Source organism: Cibotium barometz, chromosome 23 (assembly GCF_041138505.1).
Source record: "Cibotium barometz isolate CiBa-2024 chromosome 23, ASM4113850v1, whole genome shotgun sequence".
In the NCBI taxonomy this organism is placed as follows: domain Eukaryota; kingdom Viridiplantae; phylum Streptophyta; class Polypodiopsida; order Cyatheales; family Cibotiaceae; genus Cibotium; species Cibotium barometz.
In genome coordinates this window covers 30,282,393-30,293,543 of record NC_141068.1, presented here as the reverse complement: position 1 = coordinate 30,293,543, position 11,151 = coordinate 30,282,393, and positions in this window count along the sequence as shown.

Genomic DNA, 11,151 nt, shown 5'->3' with positions numbered 1-11,151 from the left:
TAGCGTGGGCATTACACATGGCACTACCATGTATAATGCCTGCACTCGAGCATTACACGTGGCAAAGCCACGTGGACTGTTTAGTACACATGGCGTAACCACGTGTAATGCCGGAGTGCGGGCATTACACGTGGCAGTGCCATGTGGACAAAATAGACCACGTGGGTTGTTTTGTCCATGTGGCATTGCCACATGGCCACGTGTAATGCCCACGTTCGGGCATTACATGTGGCGATGCCATGCGTAATGCTCGCATGTTGGCATTACACGTGGCGGCCTTGTGGCCTTTGCCACCCGCATGGCAAAGGCCACGAGGCATGTGGCCTTTGCAGCATGCGTTGCACGCGACGATGGCCACGTGGCCACACGACTGGCCATGTAGGCCAATCGCATGGCCACATGGGCGGTTGTGCAATGGCTATTAAGCCGTTGCATAGCGATTGTTGAGGGGTCACAAAAGCCCTCAACAGCCTCTCGCTCCCCCCCTCTTGCCTCTCTCTCACTCCCCCCCTCTCGCATCTCTTACTCACCCTCTCTCTCCCCCTCTTTTCCCCCTCACTCGCCCTCCCTCTCTCCCTCACTCCCTCTCTTGTCCCCCTCCTTGCCCCCCCTCACTCACTCTCTCTCTCACTCTCTCTCTCTCTCTCTCTCTCTCTCTCTCTCTCTCTAACCCCTCAACAGCCACCGTCTCTCTCTTTCTCAACTCCTCCCCCACAAAGTGGAGATCTCAACTACTGGAAGCGGTCTCAAAAAGTGCGCCACAATGGTTGGAAGCGATCTCAACGGTTGGAATGCCCTCAAGCAATAACAGTCCTCACTTATCCTCAACGTCGAAGGAAGAGTTCTCAATCATCAAAGTTCTACAAGTAGACTTCATATGGATAGCATAACAATTCCAATAGTATCATATGTTATTGGAATAAAAAAAGTAATATAATTTAAATACTAATTTAAGATAATTGCATCACATGTTGAATGACAAAAGACTAATTTAATACGCATTGATGGTAATATGGATGCGTATTCAAGATAAAATGCCTCCACGAAGTCGTTTGCAATCGATAGGGTTCACCGGATCGCAAGATGAGATCATTCTCTTGCAAGATGTGGGCATATCACAAGTGGCCACATCAAGCAAGGTGACAAATATGTCACAATCGCAGTTGACTATGGAAGTTAGTTCTTCAACAACCGCAAACAATCGTGTGGCTACCAGTAGTGCCACAATTACAAAAAAAGAGGAGTCTGTGAAAGAGAGTTTCGGCCAAGTGGTTGATCGACACATCTCGACAAATTGGGTGGAGGACCACTTGGTTGACAACCAAAACCGCCTTCCTAGAGTGCCACTTTGTCGCCTCCTTTTTGCAAACCTAGAAATTCGCATGAATGAGGATTCTGTCAAAGGGCTGACCAGAAGCATCGAGGAGAGTAAGTACCAATCAACAATGGCAGCATTCATTGTCTCAAAGGGATTCCCAGGTGCAAAGCCCCCATTCCATTCGATTGTCAAAGTGTAGCCGGCCACGATCTATCATTGTTAGGTGAATTTGACACGATATTGGAGGAGACCGAAGGATGGAAACACATGGTTGGCAAGATGTTCGTTGTTTGGGATGGCAACCATCGACTCAAAGCTTGGCAAGAATGGGTGAATACCAATCGAGTCGAAAAAGAGAGGATTCCCAAGGTGAATTGCAGAGTGGTCCGGTTCCTTGAGGAAGAGGAGGTGGATTCTTATTGGTGCTGTGAATGATCAACAAAGCAAGTGCATTTTATACAATGTGTATATGAAATGAAGAAACATTTTGTATGTCATCTTTTGCCTTGTTTATAAAGGATGCAAATTTTTCAAAGACCACCATTCATGTGCCGAACACAATGGCACATGACATATTCATGATGCAGCATGTGGATCTTGCCAATCCACAATCATTGTGATCATGCATGGGCCCAGAAAGCGCTTACTCATCGGGGACCCAACAGATCTAAGTGGTTGAAGCTTCCCATGGCACTCTTGTCACAATTAGTTTCCAAGGTGTGTGCGTATTGTAGTATGTTTTGATTTCAAAATATATTTCTTAATGTTTTCAATTCAAAGTATGTTTCTTAAATAAATATAAACGCATTGCAGTCGAAATTCGATGCCACGTTCTAAGCCAAGATCAGTGGCTTGCCTAAGCGAGGGAGTAGAGAATACATGATGGATGCAAAATTGTTCGACAAGAACTATAGGGATGCCCTAAAGGAGACGGAGGAACTCTTCACTAAAAGGGGACATGAGCTGGCACAAATTGCCAACCCCGACTGTGGGAAAGAGTTCTTTAAAAAAGTGCTCGTACTAAGAGTGGGGTGGTGAAAAGACTAGTAAATTCACTACACCGAAGGTAACCGAGATTGCTCGAGCACATATTTCAAATGAAGAGTAAGATCTTCAACTCTCTTGATGCATTACATTTAAAAAAAAAGTTATTAGAAACCTAATGCTTGTTTACAATAATACAAGAAATGTAGGTTGCTTGACATATTGATTTGGTGGCGAGTTTGCTATGAGGGATGCGTAGATTCCACCATCCGATAGAGCCTTTTTCATATGGATCCATCGTCATGTGTACTAGTTCCAATTGACCGAGTACATGCTCAAATTGTACGCGAAGCCGGGCTCACCTGCAATAGCTGGCATGCATTAAAGGGCCACAAAAGACTCTGGAGTAGGTATCACAGATGCCCTGAAATCTTACAGGAAGTCTCATTTTGAGAAGGCATTTGTTAGGTGGAAAGGACAAATGCATGCTACCTTGGATCCTGACCAACAACCACACCTACCATGCACATCACGACACCTCTTGTATAGGTATAAAGTACCTTAACTCTTTTTTTTTTTTTTGCCTTGCATGGTGGAGAAGCTCTCCTATGTCTTGTATTGGTTTCTTAGAGCTTTCTAATTACTGTGTATTAGGTGGTGGAGAAGTAGTGTACGTGATCGGGTCTACATTCTCGAGCACCCTTCAGATGCATGGGTGCTATCTGAGGTGGAGGAGAAATTGTAGAGGTGTATTGGTTTCTTAGAGCTTTCTAATTACTGTGTATTAGGTGGTGGAGAAGTAGTGTACGTGATCGGGTCTACATTCTCGAGCACCCTTCAGATGCATGGGTGCTATCTGAGGTGGAGGAGAAATTGTACCCTGAAGAGTGGATCGATGAGCTTCGGGGCAAGGACACATGGATACTTTGTCCCATGATGGCTAGACTACCTAGAGGGGGCTATTTTGGGGAGTTATCCACCTATATTTTATCTTGTTTGTGCAGGGCTCCACATAGTTTCACACCCAGACTTTACTTCAGGCCAAGCCGAGGAGAGAGCTAGGGGGCAGCATCACCTTTACCAGCACCCCCTAGATATGTGAGTCCGTGAGGTGGACGTGGAGTGACAGATAGCATACTACCACTCGGACACTATATGAAGGAGTGGGCCAGACTTGGCAGAGATGTAGCTCACCATCGTGTGATGCCGAGCATTGTGATCTATCCCCTTCTGCCAGACTCTTTGGTTGTGAGACCACATGTGGATGCTGGTACCACAGTTTGTAGAGTTTGCCTCACCGAGTTTGATACTTGGGAGTGGTACACATTAGGGTGCCACCACCACTTTCATCTTTACTGCCTTGTTTGCTCATTGGCGATGATTGCTATCGATGTCTGACTTGTCGATGCAGTGTAGAGTTTGGCCTATATCGCCTTTGGGGGATATAAGCAACATGCAGTGATTGTGGATCTTGTCTCACAAAGGCCCATAGGTAGCAATGATCATCAACATGCTATCCTAGATATCATGGCTGACGATGGATATGTTATAGAGGATTTGACATAGGATTTTGAGATTCCTGTAGAGATGGATTTATCACCTGAGGAGGAGGAGGCACAAAGAGGACAATGGGCCCGCATCAATGAGTTTACTTTACAGGCCTGACAAATTGCTTTATGCACCCCAGTTGGAGCAAGGAGTTTGGTGGGCCAAGTTCTTAAGGCACGTATGAGGTCGGTGGAGCAGTCTTCTACACGTGGCCATTTTGTTGCTCGGACGCTGACCTCCGCTTATGGGAGATGAGGCATGAACATAGAGGTGATGTGATTGACCAGGAGCTTAGTGATGCAGGTGGTGCTACACGTGGTGAGTCCTCAGCCATGGTAGAGGAGCATCTCACTCAGAGGACCATCGTAGAGCGGGTTGTGTAGGAGCCGAGGAGGTTGCAGCCAGCGGGCACATCATCCTAGAGCTTACCAGGTCATCCTCTCAGATGAGGATGAAGTGGAGCTATACTCATTGGAGCTTGATGCTCATTAGAGTACAATAGAGAGAGTTAGAGAGTTGCCATAGCTTGATAGCTTAAGAGCTTCACTCAATAGCTTATGAAAATGGCCAAAAACGTCCTCTTTCTTTAGCCAACATCTCTTTTATAGAGATGCCACTAACCCTAACCCTAGGCCTCTTTCACACATGGGCGGACAACCCCATAAGTGAGCCTTGCTTAATACACTTAGAACTCTCATTTAGAATCCACATTGGCCTAAAACGATTTACATTGCACTTCGGCACAAAAATATGGAAAAATTATGTGCGTCTTTATGTTCCCATGGCTACAATCCCGCTCTCTCGCATTAATTGCTTTCGGCCTCCTTCCGTAATTAGTGTTCCCGTGGAACATTCCTCCCTTCCTAAATCGCGCATGTCCTCGGGCACAGTAGAAACAAAAGCTGCAAAAAACAATGGAACACAAGTAAAACCTTTTATTGAAAAAAAACCAGCAATGACAATCTCACACGTGAGCATGCAAGTGAAAGGCCGATTAGAGTTTTAAAGAGTGCTAAAAGAAGTGAGTAAAGACTAGTCAAAGTGAGACTAAGTGGTAGATAGTGCTATGCAAAGGCAAGTGTGCTTGTACACCGCAGGGTATGACTGCAGTCTCAATGTCCTACAAGTGTTTAAGTTATTCCTAAGTGGCCACCCTACTCCTAAATATAAGCAATGGTGATTGGACCTTTCTTTCTTTCTTTCTTTCTTCTTCTTCTTCTTCTTCTTCTTTTTTGTGTGTGTGTGTGTGTGTATGTGTGTGTGTAAAGAGCAGAAGATTAAAGAGAATTATTATTTTTAGCTTGATAAAGAGGAAGGTTCCATCCCAATGAGACCCAAGCAATGGCCAAGAGACCTCCGCCAAGAGAATCTAAAGGCCGCTAAGTATCTCAAGGGGTGACCGACCTTTTTCTTTCTTTTTGACATAAGGAGTACCCCATGAAGATGAGGGCATCGGTCTTGAGGGCCCATAATGTACCCCAGAGTCCTACCAGCATCTATCAAGGCGATAGAGTCCTTGAAGGTCTTCTTCTTAATCTTTTAGACGTCAGTGCTCACCCCATGGAAACCAAGGCATCGGCCCCAAGGTGCTAAGACAACCCAAGGTTCTACCAAGCATTCCACATGGCTGTAGACACGTCATGTCTCGATTCACTTGTATATATTTTTTAGGGCATGAGTTTCGTAAATTTTTTATTAATCGTAGCACCTAGCCCATACCTAAGAGGTAGCTACCACTAGGGATAACTAATATACTTTTAGAGCATAAGAACTTGGCATACTCCATTGGCATATATCTTACACCGTATTCAAATAGAAATACCTCCTACTAAGTCCTCTAAGAATCTAGAAATCACTCACCACATAGTAACAACTAATTTAAAACTTAAACCAGCCAACTGTGTGTGAACATGCAAACAATATATACAAAAGTGAAAAGCACATAAAGAACAAAAGATTATGATTTGAATACACCTGTTGTAGTGCTCGTTGATGTTGTGCGTTTGCATTGATGCATTGCTGATGTGCAGATTGCTTGTCTTTGCTCTTTGTAGGCATTGCATGTTTCTCCCCTTCCTAATTTGTGTGCACGGTAGGTGGACTATTGGGGCGTATTTGTATGCTCTTATTTAGCTGAGATCTTTGCAAAATGTCTTATTAACAAACAAGAAAAGAAAAGAAAAGAATAAAATTTGTTATTGGTGCCAATCACCGAATATAGCCGAGGGGAAAAACCCAATGGAAGAAAAGTGCCCTGGCTTGTTGATCTTATTGTGGAGTTGATGAGCTTACCCTTGCACTGGTGGTGGATCCGTGTCCACTTCTACTGGAAAGATGGTATCAATCACTTCAGGATGCAAGGACAACCCTGTACAAAATCCGGCCTTTGGAGAAGGTGGTAGAGGAAGGATTGCTTCCTCGCTAAAATATGGCATTGGTTCTATGGGAAGGTTAAGCAGACAATTTTGATTTTGGAATTGCTCAATATAGGTGCTCATAGTTATCCAAAATTGACATGTTGAGGCTGGGGGAAGAAGGGCTTGCAAGATAGGTGGTTGCAAGTCATTTATGCATGTATCCCTCCATTGTTGTGCTTGAACCTCCTCAGGTAATCTACGTTGATTTGGTCCTCGATCTGGTACTCTCACATCAAAAAGGTTATGGTGTTGGGGTGTAACTCCCACAATTTGTTTCATTAAGCCCGTGCCATATCGTCGAAAGTAAGAGCGGTATAGCCAACAAGTGAAGCTTCCCCTAATACGAGTCGTGCACACTCTTGACAATGTGGAAATGGATGATGCTGTTGATAGAATAAAGTGACAAAGTGATGCCCACAACAAATTTCACCTAAGGGAGTATAAAAGTACCTAGAATGAGTTTGAAAAGGAGGAGCACTATAACCCACGCAATGTTCAGATTGAGTACTATCAGGGTCAATGCATGGCGGACATGTATCTCGCCAAGTATCCATCAGGAGATATCTGGGCATAGAACAATGAAATTTAGAAACTTCAAACTTTATACACTCATATCTATCATTACAATCTTTATAAAAAACAATGCAGATAAGATCATCTCAAAAAGAACACAATCCTGTAAAGGCATAAGGAACCACATTAGTAAAAGTGAGGCTATTCAAACACTGATCTACCAAAGAGCTTCAATTGTAGTGTTAATGCCTTACCTTTGGTTTTGGGTATGTTCTTCTTAAGAGGTGGGAAGGGTAGCAATTGTCGAGGAATTTGAGCAAGATAAGAGGATTTAGGCAGTGAAGTGCTAGAATCTATGCTCAAAGGAGACTCATGTAAAGTTGGATTTGTCTTAGGTACACAAGTTGATGGTGGAAGTGTGTAACAAGAAGAAGTTGGGACAACTGGTGATTCAATACATGTTTGGGGAAGGTCAACACAAGTAGATTTGTAGGTGCTATTACAACCACCTATCCCATCTTGAAGAGGTTGTGTTGATTTCCTTTGCACCCACTGATATGAACAACTAAGAGTGGCTTTTGGAATCTTATTGATACACTCTTCTGGCTCTAGCAAACCATGGTATTTGGGAAGCCAAAGTGCTATTGCATCCTCATAATAGCCTTGTGCTTTAAGAACATGCTTTGGGACCCAATGAGTAACAATCTGAGGTTTAGGCTTGGAAAAGATATGCTTTTTAGGAGGTTTAGCAACTAGGCTAGATGGTACAAGTTTGTACGCATCTTTGGGTAGCCAAATTGACAATTCCTTCTTGCCTGGCCTTCTTTGAGCAGTGACTAGAGTAGTTGGAACATGCCAGCCACCATGGCCCTCATTTGAGGACTCATCAATTTTCCACATCATTTGTCTTGGAGCTTGAAGAGCAGATGTTGAAAGTGGGTTGTGTAAGGTAGAACTACCACCCTTTTGACATGATAAAACTCGTGGAGCAGCAGATCCCAAGATGCAATCAGAATCAATTTGCAATTTGTATTGTCTATCCTTCCAATCTAATGAACAATTGGTAGCACTTAACCATGATCGACCAAGAACAACCTCTACCACTGCCTTGGACTTACTAGCCTCAAAAAAGGGAACTGACATCTGGTGACCCTGAATGGACATCATAATGACACATTTTTCCTCCATAGGGTTATCTTCACCTGAGAAGCTTCGTAAGTCAATAGGAATGTGCACAAGTGTTGGTTGTCCCAAGGCTACCCATGTGTCAAATGAGAGAACATTATAATCTGCACTAGAGTCAATTAAGGCAGAGACAAAGTAGGTAGTCTCATGAAGATGAAGACACACGTGAATATTGAAAGGATCGACATATTGTTCATCAGTAGCCAACTGTAAGGTCAACACAGAAGCCTTGCGACGCTCCTTGGCTTTTGCAACTCTAGCTTTAGCTTCTTCTTGAGCCTGACGTTTAAGTAGGTCATGTGCTTCAGCATGCATTTGTTGAAGCATGGCTTCAGTTAATGGTACATTGTATTTCTTAAGACGACTTCTATTAATGAAGTTAGGCATTTGCTCACCTTCTAGTGTCTCTAAACGCACTGCACCACTAGGAGTAAGCTCATTAATCACAAACGGTCCTAGGCCATTGTTCTTGAACTTTCACTTATTCTTCTTTAGTGTGTACAAGAGCACAAGGTCCCCTTTTTTGAATCGGCCAGTTGTTACATTTCGATCATACCATTGCTTTTGTCTCCTCTTCTCGGCATACATCTCCATTACCGCCAATAAGCGGGTCTCATCAAGCTTTTCCAATTCATCAATGCATTGAGAAAGCTCATGACCAGTCGAGTCCAATTGTTTAGCAACTCGTAGAGTAGGTACAAGAAATTCAATGGGAAGAATTGCATCTAGCCCAAAAGCAAGCTCAAATGGGGTTGTGCCCACAGATGTTTTATAGGCTGTTCTATATGCCCAAAGAACTGAGTGCAACTTTTGCTCCCAATCAGTCCTATGTCCCTCAACAATCTTTGTGAGTGCTGTACAGAGAATCTTGTTAGTACTCTCAGCTTGACCATTGGTTTGGGGATGATAGGGTGCAGAACGCTTGTGAATTACCATAAATTCTTGAAGTAAAAACTGTATGAACTCATTCACAAAGTGCACACCTTGATCACTAACGATTTCAATAGGTAAGCCATAGCGTGTAAACACGTACTCATACAAGAACTTGGCTGTGGTTCTGGCATCATTTTTGAATGTAGCCTTTTCCTCTACCCATTTGGTCAAATAGTCAGTTGCGACTATAATATATTCGGCATGCGTGTGACGAGCTGGAGTTTTGATGGGACCGACAAAATCAATACCCCATTTGGCAAAAGCACGTGTGCTTAACATAGGCCGCAATGGCATATTGTCCTTTGTGATGGGAGGTTTGGTCCTTTGACGATCGTCACAACGTATATTCTTCGGCATCCATTTGTAAGGTTGGCCACCAAAGCCCAGACCATCTAATCAACTTAGTTATGGTATTGCCCGAAAAGTGTCCACCCCCAACACCTGCATGTGCATGAGTCAAGATTTTCAAGTAGTCAGCTTCACATACACACATGTGCAAGTTGCCATCCTTGCCCCTCTTGTAGAGTTGGCCCTCTATCCGCATATATTTGGCCGCTTCAACTTCAATAGCACGCTTTCGGATATTTAGGAATTGTTTAATGAGTATGACCATGCTCAAGATAGTCCACAATATACTTACTCCAACTTAGTGTAGTTGAAATTTAGAATAATGTGACATTATGAATTGGTTGTTGAATATGACATGAAGCACAGTTACGAACAAATTTTTCAACATCTGCATGCATGGTAGGCCACCATTGCCCATCCTGAGTTATATGTCGCACACAAGTAGTAGCTGATGCATGGATTCCACCAATACCCTCATGTGTCCATGCCAAGATCTCCTCATATTGGTCAGGGTTAGGTATAAGCCGCAACACTCCATCATTACCCCGATGATATAATCTCCCTGAGATTAACTTGAATGGTCGCCATAGGTCCACATTAGGACCCGCTAGTTGTATCTGCCCACTTGTCAAAATTTCTAAGATGGGTTCAGACCATTTAGGAGCTGTCTCTACAAGGAAAAGTGTTGAATCTAACACAGGAGCTTCTCCAGAGGTGATTCGAGACAAATGATCTGCCCTAAGATGAGTTGTTCCTTTTCGGACTGCCACTTCAAAATCAAACTCAAGAAGGATGACAAACCACCTCACAATCCTTCTAGTTGCACAAGGCTTATTCACCAAATATAGCAGTGCTTGATGGTCCACAAAAAATATAAATTTGTTTGCCAAAAGGTAATGGCAAAACTTTTTCACTGCATATATCATGGACAAACCTTCTCTTTCTGTTGTGGTATAATTCTTCTCAGCATTGTTCAACTGTCGACTAGCATATGAGATTGGGAAATCCTTATTATGTTCTCCCGATTGAGCCAAAATACATCCAATTGCAAAGTTTGAAGCATCAATATGGACATGAAAGATTTGGTTCCAATCTGGTGCCCGTAAGAAGATGGGTGCAGACACTAATGCTTGCTTCAACTTTTCAAAGGATTCCTCACACTCGTCAGTCCAATTAAACTTTACAAGAAGAGCATATAATGGTCTGGCTAGGACAACGTACATGTAGATGAATCGACGATAATAGCCACAATGTCCCATGAATATTTGTACCCCTTTAAGGTTGATAGGCCGAGGTAATGAGACAATGACATCAATTTTATCCATATCTGTTGAAATCCCATTGCGAGAAACAATATGGCCCAAAAATTTTCCTTGTCTTACCATGAATTTGCACTTGTCAGATTCAAGCATATACAATAAACTTGACACTTTTGAAACACAAGTCTGAGGTGTTCTATATGATCATCACGCTCTTGTGAGTGAACACATAAATCATCCATGAAGATCTCAAGAAATAGCCTAAGGTACTCCTTGAATACATGACTCATTAACTGCTGAAAGGTTGCAAGTGCATTTGTTAGACCAAATGGCATAACACGATAAGCAAAGATGCCATCTTCAGTAGCAAAGGCTGTCTTGTGTTGATCCTTCGGATCAATTGACACTTGATTGTAACCGGAGAATCCATCCAAGAAACTATATGTCTTTTTTCCTGCAACTCGTTCCAAAACATGATCCGTGATTGAAAGTGGGTAATGATCACGTATTGTAGCTGCATTTACCTTCTTGAGGTTTACACATACTCGAAGTTTTCCATTTTTCTTGGGCACCACTACAATAGGGGAGACCCATTCAGTGTGTTCAATCTCATAGATAAATTTTGCTTCTAAGAGCTTGTCTATTT